Raw genomic sequence first — 15621 nt, 5'->3', positions numbered from 1 at the left:
TTTTTTTTGGGGGGGGGGGGTTGGGATGGCTTGAGCTATTGACCAGGGACCAGGGAAACATGCAAAGGCTTTAGAACAAAACCTTGGCTTTTTTTGGTACTCTGAAAAATCAGACTTGTTCTCAGCAGAGCAGGTAGGCGGGAGACAGGAGACAGGGCCAGCCTGGGTGGAGAAGAGGCAGAAGTCCTCCTGCAGCTGGAGAGGCATCTCAGTGGGTAGATCACAGGACTTGCATGTGTGAAGCCAATGGTTCAATTCCCAGCATTGTATGAAGTATAAATCTGCCTTTATATTTTTTTAATTGTTTCTTCTATTTGATATGACAGAAAGAAACTGAGGAGAGGGGTGGATATGTAGGGAGAGAGAAGGAGACTTCTGCAGCATTTTTTCAATGATCATAAAGCTTCCCCCCCCTGCAGGTGGGGACCAGGGGCTTGAACCTGAATCATTGCATGTAGGGACATGTGTGCTCAAACTGGTATACCACTGCCCTGTCCCAATAAATCTTTTAAAAAGGGCTAATTAGAGAAACAAGAGTGGTCTGGGAGGTGGCACAGTGGATAAAGCATGGGACTCTTAAGCATGAGGTCCTGAGTTCAATCCCTAGCAGCACATATACCAGAGTGATGTCTGGCTCTTTCTTTCCCCTCCTATGTTTCTCATTAATAAATAAATAAAAAAAGAAAAATAAAAACAAAAGAGATGCTCATAAGAGTATGCTGCCTTGGCATCCAGTGTATGAAGCAAGCTGTCCCTACTGGACTGGCCTGGTCTGGCCTGTGCTCCTGGCTACAGTCTGTTCCCCACCCACCAGTGGGGCTCCAATGCAGGATGCTCCTGGTCTCACCTCAGCTCACTGCCCACCTACCCTCCCCACAAGCCCTTTCTCTTTTGCTCCTCTCCTTCTTCATCAGAGGCCCTGTGGAAACAGATTTCTCGGCTCCCTACAGTTGTAAGTAGCACATCCACCCTTCTGCTGGCTGCAATTACTTTTCTGCCCACGGGGGTCTTTTGCAAGAGCAAGTTCGGCTTTGCACACTGGACTTAGAGCTTGCTGAAAAACAGAGGCTTCATCCTTCTGAATGTTACCCACGGCAAGCCTGCCTCCTTCCACACCTGCTCTCTGTACCCCACTTTTGGGGGAAGGGGCCAGGGTGGCCAGAAGCAAGGGAGGTGTATCAACATAGTGTTGAAGTTACAGATGTTACCGCCCAGAATTGTAAGTGGTTACAGGTGTGGCTGCAATGCTGCGAGAGGAGGTGCCACCCAGAAATGGGAGTGGTTACAGGTGGGACTTAGAAGCCATAGGCGGGGTTTGGGGTTTAAAGGCAGGAGCCTGTTGGCATCATGTTAGCATCTGGAACCCCACCAATGTGTCCTGGAACCCCTCTTCCCTAGAACCCTGCCCCACTAGGGAGAGAGATAGGCTGGGAGTATGGATCGACCTATCAATGCTCATGATTAATGGGGAAGCAATTACAGAAGCCAGACCTTCCACATTCTGCACCCCACAATGACCCTGGGTCCATAGTCCCAGAGGGATAAAGAATAGGAAAGCTATCAGGGGAGGGAATGGGATATGGAGATCCGGTAGTGGGAATTGTGGGGAGTTGCACCCCTCTTATCCTGTTTTTTTGTTTTAATTTTTTTTTTACTTTTTTTTTCCCTCCAGGGTTATTGCTGGGGCCCAGTGCCTGCACCTCAAATTCACTGCTCCTGAAGGCCACTTTCCCATTTTGTTGCCCTTTGTTGTCACCCTAGTTGTTGTTGTTGTCGTCGTCATTTTTATTGTTGTTGGATAGGACAGAGAGAAATCAAGAGAAGAGGGGAAGACAGAGAGGAGGAAAGATAGACACCTGCAGACCTGCTTCACCGATTGTGAAGCGAACTACCTGCAGGTGGGGAGCTGGAAGATTGAACCAGGATCTTTGTGCAGGTCCTTGCGCTTTGCACCATGTGCACTTAACCCACTGTGCTACCACCCGGCCCCTTATCCTATGGTTTTTGTCAGTGTTTCCTTTTTATAAATAAAAAAAAAAAGTGGGAGCCTGAATATGTTCCATCTTTTTTGGGCCCTGACTTCAACCATGTAAGTCTCTCTTCCCTTTCTCTCTCCCTCTCCCTATCTTTCCCTAACATGTTTTGTTTTCAGTAAAAGTTTAAGTTACCTGAATAATCATGCTCTTCCATCAATTCTTTGTTGGGAAAATGTGTGAGGAACATTGGAAACAGAGCAGACCCCACAGCACTCTCAACCTCACAGCCACTAAAATCCACATTCAGTATGATTCAGCAATTTTACACTTAGGCATTTCACAAACACTATGTCAAAGGAACATATTCACCCTGTGTTCATATATTCACAACAGCCAAAGAGTGGAAGCAGTCTACATGCACACTGACAGCTAAAGAAGTTATGGGATATATACACTCCATGGAATACTACTCTGCAATCAAAAAAGATGATATTGTGTCCTTTGGGACAAAAATGGATGAAACTGGAGGTGATTATGCTTAGCGAAATAAGTAAAGAGATGAAAGAGAACTACCAGTTGATTTCACTCATGTGGAATCTAAAGAAGTGATAAGATATGAGCTTGAAAATATATATGTATATACCCAGAAGCAAATAAATTGTTTTTTAAGACCTGAGAACTCTGGTAGTTATCTTTACAAGATAGGAGGGTGGGGACACAGAACTCTGGTGGCGTGGAACTCTACACTGTAATTATAACCTACTATTAGCCACAAATAAAAAAAATGAAAAATAAATTCAAATTCAGGCTAGACACAGGAAAAGCTGTATGCCTGTTGCCAAGTTTGCTCAGAAAGTTGAGGGCACCTTGAGATGAATTTCTCCCTCCAGGTGGCTGCTAAGAGAGGCTCCTGCCACTCCCAGCCCCAGGTCCCCTTGCCTTTAGCCTCAGGGACACCTAGACTACTGAGTTTTTCTACCTCCAAGCTCCCTGAATCACCTGTTGTGGATTCCACTGACTTGTATGCAGTCTCCTCTCAGGCAAGGCCTTCTTTGCCTCCATCCTAGAAGAGCTAGCTCCCTCTTCAACCTCCGCAACAGACTCAGGAGCAATGTTCTAGAAACTCTCCCCCCAAGCCCACCCAAGGGACCCTGGTCTCACTGAGCACATTCCAGAGCTAATTTCCTGAAATGCCAGGCCCAGAGATAGATAAGGCCTGTTCTGCATATCTCGTCCACAGGGACTCCCTAGATAACAGGATCAGGCTATGGGAGGATCCCACCAGAGGGGATCCAGAACGGGGCCTGCCCATCCAGCCATGCCCACTACCTTCTTTATGGCTCAGGGCTGAGGGGCTGCCCACTGACTCACTGGGGAGAGGGGACAAGAGGAGGACAGTGCCTCAGTGTGGCCCGGAGTTCAATCCCTGACATCACGCATGCTGGAATGATGTTCCACTTTTCTTTCTCCCTTCGAAAGGGACAGCCAAATTCCCCAGCTACAGAGTGCTTCTTTACTACTCTAGGGGGCCAGTGGTAGCACACCAGGATGAGCACACATTACCATGCACTAGGAGCTGGGTTTGAGTTCCTGTTACCCACCTGAAGGGAACAGGCCATGGCCAGTGCGCCGCTATGTTCCATCACTGGGGAGCCAGAGACAACTCGAACTGCCCCTGTGGCTACAGACAGACTATGACCCACATAGTCAACGACTGCCACCTCTCCAAATTCAAAGGAGGTCTCAAAACTTTACATCAGGCTCAACCTGATGCTGTTGACTGGCTACGGAAGAAGGGCAAACGCTAGAAGAAGAACCTGAAGGGAAAAAGCTCCACAAGCAGTAAACAGGACTGCAGATATGTTTCTCTCCCTCCCTCTCTCTCTTGCTCTCTTCTCCTCCCTCTCTCTTGCTCTCTTCTCCTCTCTCTCTCCCTCCCTCCCTGGTGGCAATAAATAAATAGATAAAATCCAGAGGATGTCTTTAGAGGGTGGCATCCTTGAAACAGGGCATCCCTCTTCCCCTTTTCTCTCTCCTCCTCTGTTACCAAGCTGCCACAGAGCTTTTCTGCTCATGCCTCCTTCAAAGCCACCTGCTTCCAATCAAGTGTGAGCTGCAGGCAGGTTCACAGGGAAGTCAGTGCTGGTGACACTTCCCCACACACCCACCACTTGCTCCCTCTCCAGCTGCCCCAGAGGGGCTACACCCAGGGAGACCATCTCACAGACCCAGCCTCCCCAAGGACCCCCCGAGGCCAGTGTACTGAGAAGCTGATATGCCCAGGTGAGGGCTGTGAGCACAGCAAGGGTAGCAGGGGCTAAAGGATGCACCCACAGCCCCAGTCCCTGAGTGGCCAGGCAGACAGAAGGGGGCCACTGGCCGACCCCACCATAGGCCACGAGAAGGCAACTGGCCATGCTCCTCACAGGGAAGCCTCCTTTGGCTTCCTCAAGAAAGCAAGTGCTGCTCTTTTCTGACTATAAAAGTACAAGGTAACGGTAGAAAGTTTTTAAAAAGATGCAAAGGCACGTCAAGTTACCCATACCAAAGAGTAAGGACAAGGGGACCTTGTGGCACACCTGGTTAAGCACACATATTACTAAAAAGTAAGGATGAGGGGCCGGGTGGCAGTGCTCTTAGTGCACATTATTATGTGCAAGGACCTGGGTTCAAGCCCCCAATTCCCACCTGCAGGGGGGAAGCTTCACGAGAGGTGAAGCAGAGTTGCAGGTGTCTCTCTCCCTCTCTATTTCTGTCTCTATCCAATAAACAAATAAAACTATTTTAAAGAGAGAGAAAGATCACTGAGCCAGAGAGAGACCATAGCACCAGAATTTCCTCTGGTGCTACAGTGCCTCACTGTGATGCTGAGGTTCAATACTGTGCCATAAACATGGCAAGGCAGATGCTCTCCCAGTGAACCATCTCTCTGGCCTACCAGTGCTTTCATGGCTGTGTAACAGTTTATCTGCACTTTCATTTACTTAACCTGTGACCTGAGGTCAAGTATTTAGGTGTTTTCATGTTGATCATATAAATGCTGCTGGGCTGTGTGCTTTTACCCTCTCCTTACCCAGCTGCTCTCTCTCACCCACTCTATACTTACCTGGCTACTCACAATAACCTGCCTGTGAAATCAGCTTGCACATCCAGCTGCACATGACTGGAGGAAGCAGCTGCAGTGGACATTCAAAGGAACACTACTTTGCCATTTAAAGCACTGACATAGGGCCAGGGACAGAGTCCAGTAGTTGTGCAGAGGATTAGCATGTGTGAGGCCTGAGGTCCAACCTCCTGCACCACCTCCAAACAGAACTGAACAGAATTCCATTTCTTTTTTTTTTTTTTAAAGTCATATGTGTTTAGGACAAAATGGATGAAATTGGAGGTGATTCTGCTGAGTGAAAAAAGTTAGGAAGAAAAAGATGTCTGCCAGATGGACCCACTCAAATGTGGGATGTCAGTAACTAGAATAAATGGACCTGCACAAAATAATAACAAAACTGACTCCTGGGTTCTGTGAAAACTATATGATTATGGAAAGAAGAGGAATGAGGACAAGACAGTCTTCAGTGGTAGGTGAGATGAGTCTCTCACACATAGGAGTAGAAGTGAAACTATAGATCTTGGGGTGGGGGAAATGGCATATGGGTTCTGCAAAAGACTCTCCTGCCTAAGGCTTGAGGTTCCAGGTTCAATTCCCAGTACTACCATCAGACAGAGCTAAGTAAAGCTCTGGCAGAAAGAAAAGAAGAATAATGGGGAAAAAAGAAGGAAAAGAAAAGGAAGGAAGGAAGAAAAGAAAATGAAACTATGGTCCTAACTATTTATGATGAGATTTTTCTTTTTAAATTTTATTTATTTTCCTTTTGTTGCCCCTGTTGTCTTTTTATTGTTGTTGTTATTGATGTAGTTTTTATTGGATAGGACAGAGAGAAATGGAGAGAGGAAGGGAAGACAGAGAGGGGGAGAGAAAGACACCTGCAGACTTGCTTCACCGCCTGTGAAACGACTCCCCTGCAGGTGGGGACCCGGGGGCTCGAACCGGGATCCTTACACCGGTCCTTGCACTTTGCGCCACATGCACTTAACTTGCTATGCTACCGCCCGACTCCCTATGATGAGATTTTTTAAGATGAATCCTCAACCCACTGGAGTTGATGGCACTGTGCACACTAAGTGCTAATGAATAAACATGTGCTTTCACCGAGCTAGTTAGAATAGCTGAGAGTACTTGAAAACACCCTTTTCTCTTTCAACCTTCCACACACAGAATGACTGTTTTTTTTGGGGGGTGAGGGGGGATGAGCAGTTCTCATGAAAAGGGTCCCCCCAGATCTCTCACACCTGCAGTCACTATTTGGGAGAATGGAGGAGGGACAGCTCTATTCTGAATCCCAGAGCCAAAGAGGAGGCTCAGCTTCATGTTGATTCAGGAGGCCTGGAGACTGCTCTAGATCTGTAGGCTGAGCTAGCTGAGGCTTCTGAGTGAGTCTTAGGAGGCAGACCATGAATCTGGACAGCTGGATCCATGTGGGGCCTCTGTGAAGGAATTTCTTTCCTGCCTCAGAGGTTTTCACACAGAGGCTGCTGTGTTAAAAGAGATGCCCTCTGCACCCCCAACTGCAAGGGCATAAACAGCAGTGGAGCTTCAAAGAGACAACTTCCACTTCTGAACTGCATCAGGGGACCAGGCCACAAGGGCTCTGAACCTGGGGTCTGGGTGCTGCCAAGCCTCTCTGAAGTGCTCCGTGAAGTAGAGGCCTCAAAAGGCAGCACAAAGGAAGAGACAAAGAAGCATGTGGAGGATGAGAAGAAGGAGGGTTCCCAAGGATCGATCTCTTCCCTGTGAGGATAGGCCAGGCTGGGCAGGTGATATTGCATGGTTCCCAAGCTCAGTGAGGGCTGGTGGAAGCTGTTCCCCGGTGTGTGCATGGAAGAGAGGGGTAGAGGGGGAAGATGGGGGTGGTTAAAAGAGACAGTATGAGTGGGGTTGACCCAAGGGCCGTAAGTGATGGGAATGAGGCGGTTGCCCCCATCTGTGCCAGGGGGGATGGTGGGGGGAGAAGGGAGCCTGTGAGCCTAGCAGGAGGAGAGGAAAGTGGGGGACAGGCTGCTTGGCTGTATTCAGACCATTCAGAGGCCACACCAGAGCCCAAGACATGGCAAGCATAGCTTGGCCATCACACAGGATGGAACTGGAGCAGCCAAAAGTGGGTTTAATACTCTAGACAGGTCTGTCTTCATAGTTTGTGGAGCCCAGGTCTCAAGCACACATGATTATCCTGTTCCTCAGTTGCTTATTTATTAATTTATTGATTGATTGCCACTACATTTATCACTGGGGTTCAGTGCCTGCACAAGGAATCAACTACTTCCAGAGGCCATTCCTTCCTTCTTTTCTCTTCCTTTTTTATTGTCTTTATATTTTATTTTGATAGGACAGGAAGAAATTGAAGGATAGGTGGTCTGGGAGGTGGTGCAGTGGATAAGGTCCTGAGTTCAATTCCCGGCAGCACATGTACCAGAGTGATGTCTGGTTCTTTTTCTCCTATCATTTCTCATGAATAAATAAATAAAATCTTAAAAAAAAAAAAAAGCAAGCACAAATTGAGAGGAGGATAGAGAAGGTAGAGTGCACCCTGTATGCTCCCTGCTTCATATACATCAGTAAACGGAACCCTCACATCACCAAGTTCTCTGTCAAGGGGTGTCCTCCTTCCCCTGGCAATGAGGTGGCATGCATGGAGAGCCACAGGGTTGCTTGCCCCGTGGTCCCTGGTAGTGCAGGTTGGGGCACAGCTGTGCCCCTGTCCCTGACTCGCACCACCCTCCTGTCCCTCCACCCCTCCCTGCAGCCACACAGATGGTCCTGCCCTTGGCCAAAAGTAGATATGCTTTGAGTAAGAAGACCCTGGCCAGACAAGAGCAAAGAGCACCTCTAGCATGGAGAGATGGCTCAGCAGGCAGAGCACAGATACTGCTGGGTGTGGGTCCCTGGGTTCAAGCTCTGGTGCCACATGGGAACACCACAGACTGCTGGCACATGCTTTACCATTCAAAAGCCAACACCAGTCTGCAAGGGGGACAAAGTGAATCACTCAAAGGACTTAAGAGTTGGGAGTAAAAGACCACAACCCTCCTCTGGTTACAACTTGCATCTTTGTCTGATTTCTTATCAAAACAAAAGAGTAAAATTATGGTGCTGAATAAAGAAATACTGTTCCTTAATGCACTGGAGTTAACCGTGATGCATCTGGATATGCTAAGAAAACAAAAAAGCCAAAAATAAGTCCTTCATAAGACTATAGGAAGGCTGTGAGATAAAGGTGCTAAAAATCACCTGTGCTAAAAGGCCCCAGGCAACATGTTCAAGGTCAAACCAGCAGCCAGTGGGCTGAATACAAGAGGCAGAAAGCAGCCCTACATTTCCCTCTCAGTGTGGGCTACAAATATTGTGTTCTGATAAGGCACTAGGCCAACCCCAAAGTCAAATTCCAGGTGGGGTCTTATAGCAACGACATAGGTTGCTTTATGCAGGCTAACTGGGTCTGAAGGAGCAAGGGAAGGCTGAGGGCAAGGGCCCTCTCCCCTTCTACCTGGGTGGAAAACAAAAGGCATGAGGGGACAATTCCTTAAGCATATATATAAATGGTTCACATTCCTTTCTGAAGCTGGATCAGATGAACCCTTCTTCTGTGAGAGCTTGGCACATCCTAGGAACTGAAAATCTGCTTCCCTGCTCCCTGTTGTCCTCTGTTCTCCTTGAGCTTCCAGGGGACACATTTAGGGGCCCAGCCCACTCAGGTCTGACTGCCTGAAGGGGCCTGAATGCTGAGTGAGGAGGGTGCATTCCACACATTCCCAAAGGGCCAGGGTCCACTCCCAGGCCCCTGAGTGCCTAGTAGGTCCTAGGAAAAGTCTAGGGCTGTGCAAGGGAATTTCTGAAAGGGAGGTGGGGTGGGTGATTCTGGAAGAAGCTGGGGCCAGATGCAGGAATCAAGAACTGGTTCCATGCACAGAGCATCACACTAATATTTTATAATGAGCGGCCTTGTGACCAAAAATACTCAAAGCTCTAAGTCATGAGACTTTCTTGGCTGGAAGGAGGCAGGCTTCAGCGGTAGGAAGGGAAGAGGGGTGCCTGACCCTGAGGTGGCCCCCATGTTTAAACGGCGCCTCTCCTACCTGAGCTACATGGTGGGAGAAAGCCTCATCGGCTGAGCCGTGTTCACAGCTGAGCACCCTCAGAGCCCAGTGCTCGGTTTTCTGCTTCGGCTCTCTTCACCCGTTTCTGACGTGGCTGCTGGTGACATTATCATGTGATGTATGTCAAACGGGTATCAGGGGTCTTTCTCTCAGGAATCCTGTGCTGACAAAAACAAACAAGCAAAAAAAAAGTAATTGCTTTAATGATGAACTTAGAAAAATGATTTGGGACAACAGAGAAGCATGAGGGTAACACTAATTCAAATATGTTTCAATTTATTGCTACAAATTTTTCAGGGCCCAGATACGTTAATTGTACCCAAGGTCTGTAAAGATTGTGCCATAGGAGACATAACAACCAGCTAAGGGACACAGTAAAGTGCTGGCCTGCTTGCTCTGTTAGAAAATGTAGATTTAATGGTGATAAAGAAGGCACTTGAGCTATAAATACAAAACCAATAAACTAATAATACTACCTGAACCACGACAATAGTATTTACTGAATACTTAATATACATACTAAGTGCTGGGTACAAACATATAATTAACCAGTGAATAAACCTGGTAGTATTCCTACCCTCAAGGGCAAAAGAGAAATATCAGACAACTAAGAGATAAATAATTGTGGCCAGGGAGATGACTCAGCAGGCAGAGTGTAGGCTTTACACACTTGAGGTCCAGGGAGGCACATGAAGAAATGTACTTTATCTCTCTCTCATACAAAGACTAAAAGTATACACTCTTACGAGTTAGGTAATTACTAACAAGACGATAATGGCTATGTTCCTACAGAAAAAATAAAGGGGTTCTGTTACATGATGCTTGGGGTGACCTCAGAGAAGACCTTGACGAGGAAGATATATATCTGAACCCGCTTCCAGGGATGAGAAATGATCCAAGGTGTCTATAGCCATACCACCCTCACTCAACATGCCTGATCTCCTCTGATGTTGGAAGCTAAGTAGGGTCAGGCCTGATTAGTACCTGGAGGGGAAGAGTGACCCACGGAGATGGTTCCAGAATACAGAGACCAATAAATAGCCTGGACAACAACTGAGGTCTGTGCCTGCACCAATAGGATGGGGCTAATTCACAGAGAACATGAAGCCATGTACAGAGTTCTGTATTTATCCCCTAACAAGAGCTGTGTTCCCTCTGAACTATGAAGGCTTGAAATAGCAAGGGATGGGGCTGGGTGTTGGTGCACTTGGTAGAGCGCACATGCCATCATGTGTGAGGATTCAAGTTCAAGCCCCCAGTCCTCACCTGCAGGAGGAGCTTCTCTAAAGCAGTGGAGCAGTGCTACAGATGTCTCACTGTCTCTCTCCCTCCTCTGCTGCCATCAGAAAAGAGAAGGAAAAAAAATTTTTTTGCCATCAACAAGCTTGGTGACAAAAAATAAAAATAAGTGAGAGACTGATTTTTGTTTTCTTCATGAGGCTGCTGGTAGGCGCACACTGAACGGGAAGCAGTGTGCATGACACCACTTACACTGGGGACAGATAAGGATGGATGAGCTGGGGTGGCAGCACAGTGGAGACTGAGAACCAGACAGGTGTGGCAGAACGTGCCAGAGAAGTGGACAGGGCTGGGAGCCAGCGATGGCTCACCCAGTAGAACATCCTCCTTATCACCCATGAAGCCACAGGCCCAAGGCCCAGCACCATGTGGGAGCACTGTGGAGGACATGGGAGAGAGCTCCATGGGTGGTGGAATGGTGATGAAGTGTCTCTCCCCTCTTGGTCTCTCATTCCCTTTCTTTTCTCTCTCTCTAAATTTAAATAAATAAACAGGCCAGGAGGCTGCTCAGTAGTGTTACTAGCAAAGCTCTAAGTTCATTCCTCAGTGTGGCATTAATAAAATAATCATGTGGCCAGGGTCTCAGGCAGGAATCATACAGAGAAAGTAGAATATCTGTCCAAGAGCAGAGAAGGAATAGTCAATAGATTGGTTCTGGAGATGTAGAGGTGCTGTCAGTATCCCACTTTCACAGAAAACAAACTAGATTGCAGAGGCAGAAATTGTACAGCCTTGCTCACTCTTTCCTGAGTGACAAAGTCACACCTGCACCAAGGCTGGCTGTGAGCAAGCATTTTCCCACTCGAGCACCAGCTCTGCACTCTAAATTCCAGATTCTATTGATATCTAATCAAGGAGGGAACACAGGGAGGGCAAACAGGGGACAGGCACTTACCCTCAAGAGCCAAACCCTCAGACTGATAACAGAGTCTCCTACCCCATTCCCAGTGCCACCTCACTTCACTTGCAAAGAATTCTGCAATGTGTTGTACACTTGCAAGATAGGAACAATAACAGGGCAACACTGTCATATCAGAAATTAACCACGATGAAAAGAGCATGCCCAAGAACAAATACTATTCTGACCCCCAACATAATAATTCAACATTGAGACCAATGAACAACCAGGACTGCCTGAAAAACTTCTTACAGTGACAAGGCATTAATTTAGGTCAAAAATCAAAGCGAGTCACCCTGTTCAAAAGGTTACAACAGCCAAGCACTGAGATTCAGATTTTAAAACAATCAACACAAAAATGAACTCAGGCAAAGAGAAATAATACCATCACTACACAGAAGTTAAAGTCTGCAGCATCCAAGAGTCTCAACCCAATGCCAAGTCCAGTTCACTTGCACCCTGGAAGCAAACCGAACATCACCTCTTCTTGGTCCCTGCTTTCCCCCAGCATGCTGCCCTTCACCTTCCCTCTGAACATCTCCAGGGTCCCTCCCTGCTGGCTCTGACACTCCCCAGCCCCCAGCTGAGTGATCACTGAACCTACAAAGAATCCCAGGCATTATTGCCAAGAGCACCTGTGATGAAAGTACCAGCTTGAGACATTAAGAGGAAAGAAAATGTGGAAAGTGGGAGATTTTCAAAGGTTTCAGTCATCTGCCTCACAAGCTACATCTTCTTTGGGCTGAGCCTTCCAAAGAATCATCTTCAAATAATGTTCAGTTTTCTTAAAGTGCTGTATGAGTATGTGCAATTTTTAAGGTCCTGGGACATCTCCATGCAGAGATGCTCAAATTCAATACCATGTACATACCCGCCAAGAGAGGGAAACTCACATCAACCATGCTCCAGGACCTGCTGCTATGTTCTGCCCACAGATTTTCAGTGCACCCAGAGCCTATTCCTGCAGAGGGCTCCCCTAGGATGCTGGAAAGGCAGTGAAAACCTACCCATTTGCTGTCCAAAACAACCTCACCTATTTCTCAACCAAGGTAAGAAAGACTGGGGGGGGGGGGGCACCAACTTGGAGGTTCCCAGGAGGGGAGACTTAACCCAACCTCAGGCCTAGGAGGGGTATACATATTTAAAGATGCCTGGGGGTCGGGCAGGAAACAGGCAGGAAGTGCCTCTGAGCCCCATTCTTCGGGAAGCTCAGTGGTTCCTGCTGTCAGCAGGTTGAAAGGATTTTCTTCCCCTTAATGCAAAGCTCTGGTGTGGTGGCAGGTCCATCCTCAGCAGTCACTGTGCACCCCCAAAGCTCGGAGGGCACCAGGAACCCCCCATTCCAAGTGACACTCGTCCCCCCTGCCATCTGATGCTGAGAAAGTAGTGACCGGCAGCCCCAGGCGGCTGGAGATGCTCAAAGGACACCACACGGCCCAGCTGGGAAGCCAGCCCAGGGCAGCCGTGAGCCCTCTCAGGCCCCAGAGGCCGCCCAGTATTACCCACTAACCCTCCACACTTCGCAGAGGGCACCAGGGCTCCACTTTGGAGTCTCCTCCTGGGGCGGGGGTGGGGGCTGCAGAAAGGGGGCAGAGTCCTCGTCCCCACAGACTTGAAGCCCCTGGACACTGGAGCTGCGTCCTCCGGAAGGTGCGAACCCTGGATTTTCATCGGGAGCAGGAAGGAGGCGACATCCCCTGCGGCCAAGGGTCTGCCCAGGTCCCGGGCCGAGGACGACCGGCTGGGACTTCCCTGCAGGGGGAGCTGGGCGCCCGGGGGTCCCGAGGATGGGGGGTGGTGATGCACAGGAGAGGAGGTGCGAGGACGCCCAGGTGCAGGGCACGGAGCAGGGCGCAAGCAGGACCCCCAGGACCCCAGGCGGAGACTCAAGCTCTCTCGGGGCACGGAAGAAGGGGTGCGGGGCGGGGTGCACAGGACCCCCAGACTCAAAGACGGGCGGCACAGAAAATGGGGTGCGGGCAGGACCACTGGGGACTGACTCCCAGGCGCAGAGCCAGCCTGGCGCGGGGCCTCCGGGGTACCCCGGGTGCGGAGGGCGCAGAGGAGAGGGGTGCCGGGACCCCAGGTCAGAGAGAGCTCCGGACAGGGGTGCGGGAACCCCGGGTGGGCAGGGCGCTCAGGAGAGGGGTGCGGGGCGCCGGGTGCGGAGGAGGCCCGCGGCCGCGGAGCAGCAAAGTTGATACTCACAGAGTTTCGCAAGTGCGCGCCCCCGCAGGCCGGCGGCGGCTGCCGTGTGTGAGGTGCCGGGAGCCGGGAGCCCGGGCCGCGCCCGCCGCTCGCAGGGAGGCCCTGGCGGAGGCCAATGGGCAGGGGCGCCGCTGAGGGGCCGCGCTGACGCCCCCGGCGGGCTCGAGAGCCGCGGCTGCTAGGGCCCCGGGTGGCGCGGACGAGGAGGCGGGCGAGGCGCGGCCGTGCGTGCGCGGGTCGGCGGACTGAGGCGGCGGACCGGGCGGCCGCTCGCTCCCGGGGCCCGGGCTCAGGGCTGGGGGCCGGGCGGGCCGGGCCGGGCCGGGCGGCCCCGCCCCATTCGCTGGCCTCGAGCTGAGAAGCGAACCCGGGAGCGCACGCGCGCGCCCCTTGCGGCCGGCGGCGGGACTGCAGCGCCGCGGCGCCTTGGTAACGGAACTGGGCCGCCCGCGCGCGGCATTCTGGGGCGGGGGCCCCGCGACCCCCGGGACGTGGGACGCCGCCGTCACGGGGAGGCTCCCCTCAGACACCCCCGGAAGCCCCCTCAGACACCCCGGAAGCAGGCGCGCGGTTTTTCCCTCAGAAAAGACAGCAAAAGCAGCACAGTCGCCCCCTACAAGGCGGGTCACCCTGAGGGGCTTCGCGTCCGGGCTGGACACGCACCCCGTGAGTAGCCAGGCAGCCAGGAAACCCCCATGGGGTCCCCTCAAAAAACACAAAAAACGCAAGGAGGGGCGCCCCCACCACGGCAGGCTGAGAGCCGGGCGCTCGCTGCCTGAGGTGCGAAGAACCTTCCAGAACAAACGCAGGTGCTGCGTTTGCATTTTGAGCGGGAAGCCCGGTTGTCCGTCAGAAATGGGGCGCTGGGGCCTGAGGTGAGGGCGGGCTCAGCGTGCGGGTCGCCCCCTCTGGCAGCCTCCTTATTAGTTTTTTGGTAGGTGGCTGCTCCGAGCGTGACACCGTGGCCTGGGCTCCCTGGCTCCATTTTCTTTTCCTTTTTGTTTTTCATTTAACTTTACTGATTTATTTTTTCTCCATTTTTAAAAGTGATTTAATATTGATTCACACAATTACGAGATAACAGGGGTACAATTCCACACCGTTCCCACCCCCAGAGTTCTGTGTCCCCATTCCCTCCATTGGAAACTGCAGTGGTTCTTCCAGGGTCACAGGTACAAGTGGACTGTTATTTCTGTAACTACCAATATTTTTAGAACTTTCTTTTTCTTTTCTTTCTTCTTTTTTTCCCCAGAACTTTCTTTTTCTTTTCTTCTTTCTTTTTTTCCAGAGCACTGCTTGGCTCTGGCTTATGGTGGTGTGGGGGACTGAACCTGGGACCTTGGAGCCTAAGGCATGAGAGTCTCTTTGTTTTTGTTTTTATTGATTTATATTTATTTATTAATTTATTTTTATACCAGAGCACTGTTCAGCTCTGGCTTATGGTGGTGTAGGGGATTGAACCTGGGGCTTTGGAGCCTCAGGCATGAGAGTCTTGCTTGTCTAACCATTATGCTATCTACTCCCCCATCTGTCTATATCTGTACTTATATATTTTTGGATTTTTTTCGACGGTCCTGTCTTCCTTTCTTAGTCACCTACCACTACTTCTGAATGTCCTTCCTTTTTTCCTCTCCTCACTCCAGGTCCTGGTGAAATTGGAGTTCAGAGCCCTCTGGTCAGCTTCCTCCTAACATTTCTCCCTCTCTGGGAGTATGGACCAGAATTATTTTTGGGGTGCAGAAGGTGGAAGTTCTGCCTTCTGTAATTGCTTCTCTGCTGAACATGGGTGTTGGCAGGTGGGTTCATACCACCAGCCTGTTTCTATCTTTCCCTAGTGGGGCAGGGCTCTGGAGAGAGGAGGCTCCAGAACACATTGGTGAGGTTGTGTGCCTAGAGAAGTGAAGATGAAATCGTAGTAGCACACAAAACTTGGTGTCAGATTATTAGAGTTGTAAAGTTGACATTTCAGGCTTGGCATCTCTGGATACAATCTGAAGCAAAAGGGCAATGGCATGGTATGGTGTCCCTGGC

General features: G+C 50.2%; 1 protein-coding gene across 3 annotated transcripts in view; it reads right to left on the bottom strand.

Moving 5' to 3' along the window:
• RASSF8 (Ras association domain family member 8) overlaps nucleotides 1–13870 on the bottom strand; it is an 82965-nt gene extending 69095 nt beyond the window's left edge. Inside the window, exons 1-2 of one of the 3 annotated variants that reach the window (XM_007517909.3) lie at nucleotides 13591–13870; nucleotides 9165–9348 (exon numbers count right to left, since the gene is read on the bottom strand). The gene's annotated coding sequence lies outside the window, so the exon portion shown is untranslated. The remainder of the gene's footprint in view (nucleotides 1–9164; nucleotides 9349–13590) is intronic. The other 2 variants (XM_060194546.1, XM_060194547.1) reach the window with 2 other exon arrangements.
• Between the last annotated feature and the right edge of the window lie 1751 nt (nucleotides 13871–15621).

The sequence above is a fragment of the Erinaceus europaeus genome, chromosome 7 (assembly GCF_950295315.1).
Source record: "Erinaceus europaeus chromosome 7, mEriEur2.1, whole genome shotgun sequence".
NCBI lineage: Eukaryota > Metazoa > Chordata > Mammalia > Eulipotyphla > Erinaceidae > Erinaceus > Erinaceus europaeus.
This window is presented reverse-complemented; position numbering and strand designations above follow the sequence as displayed.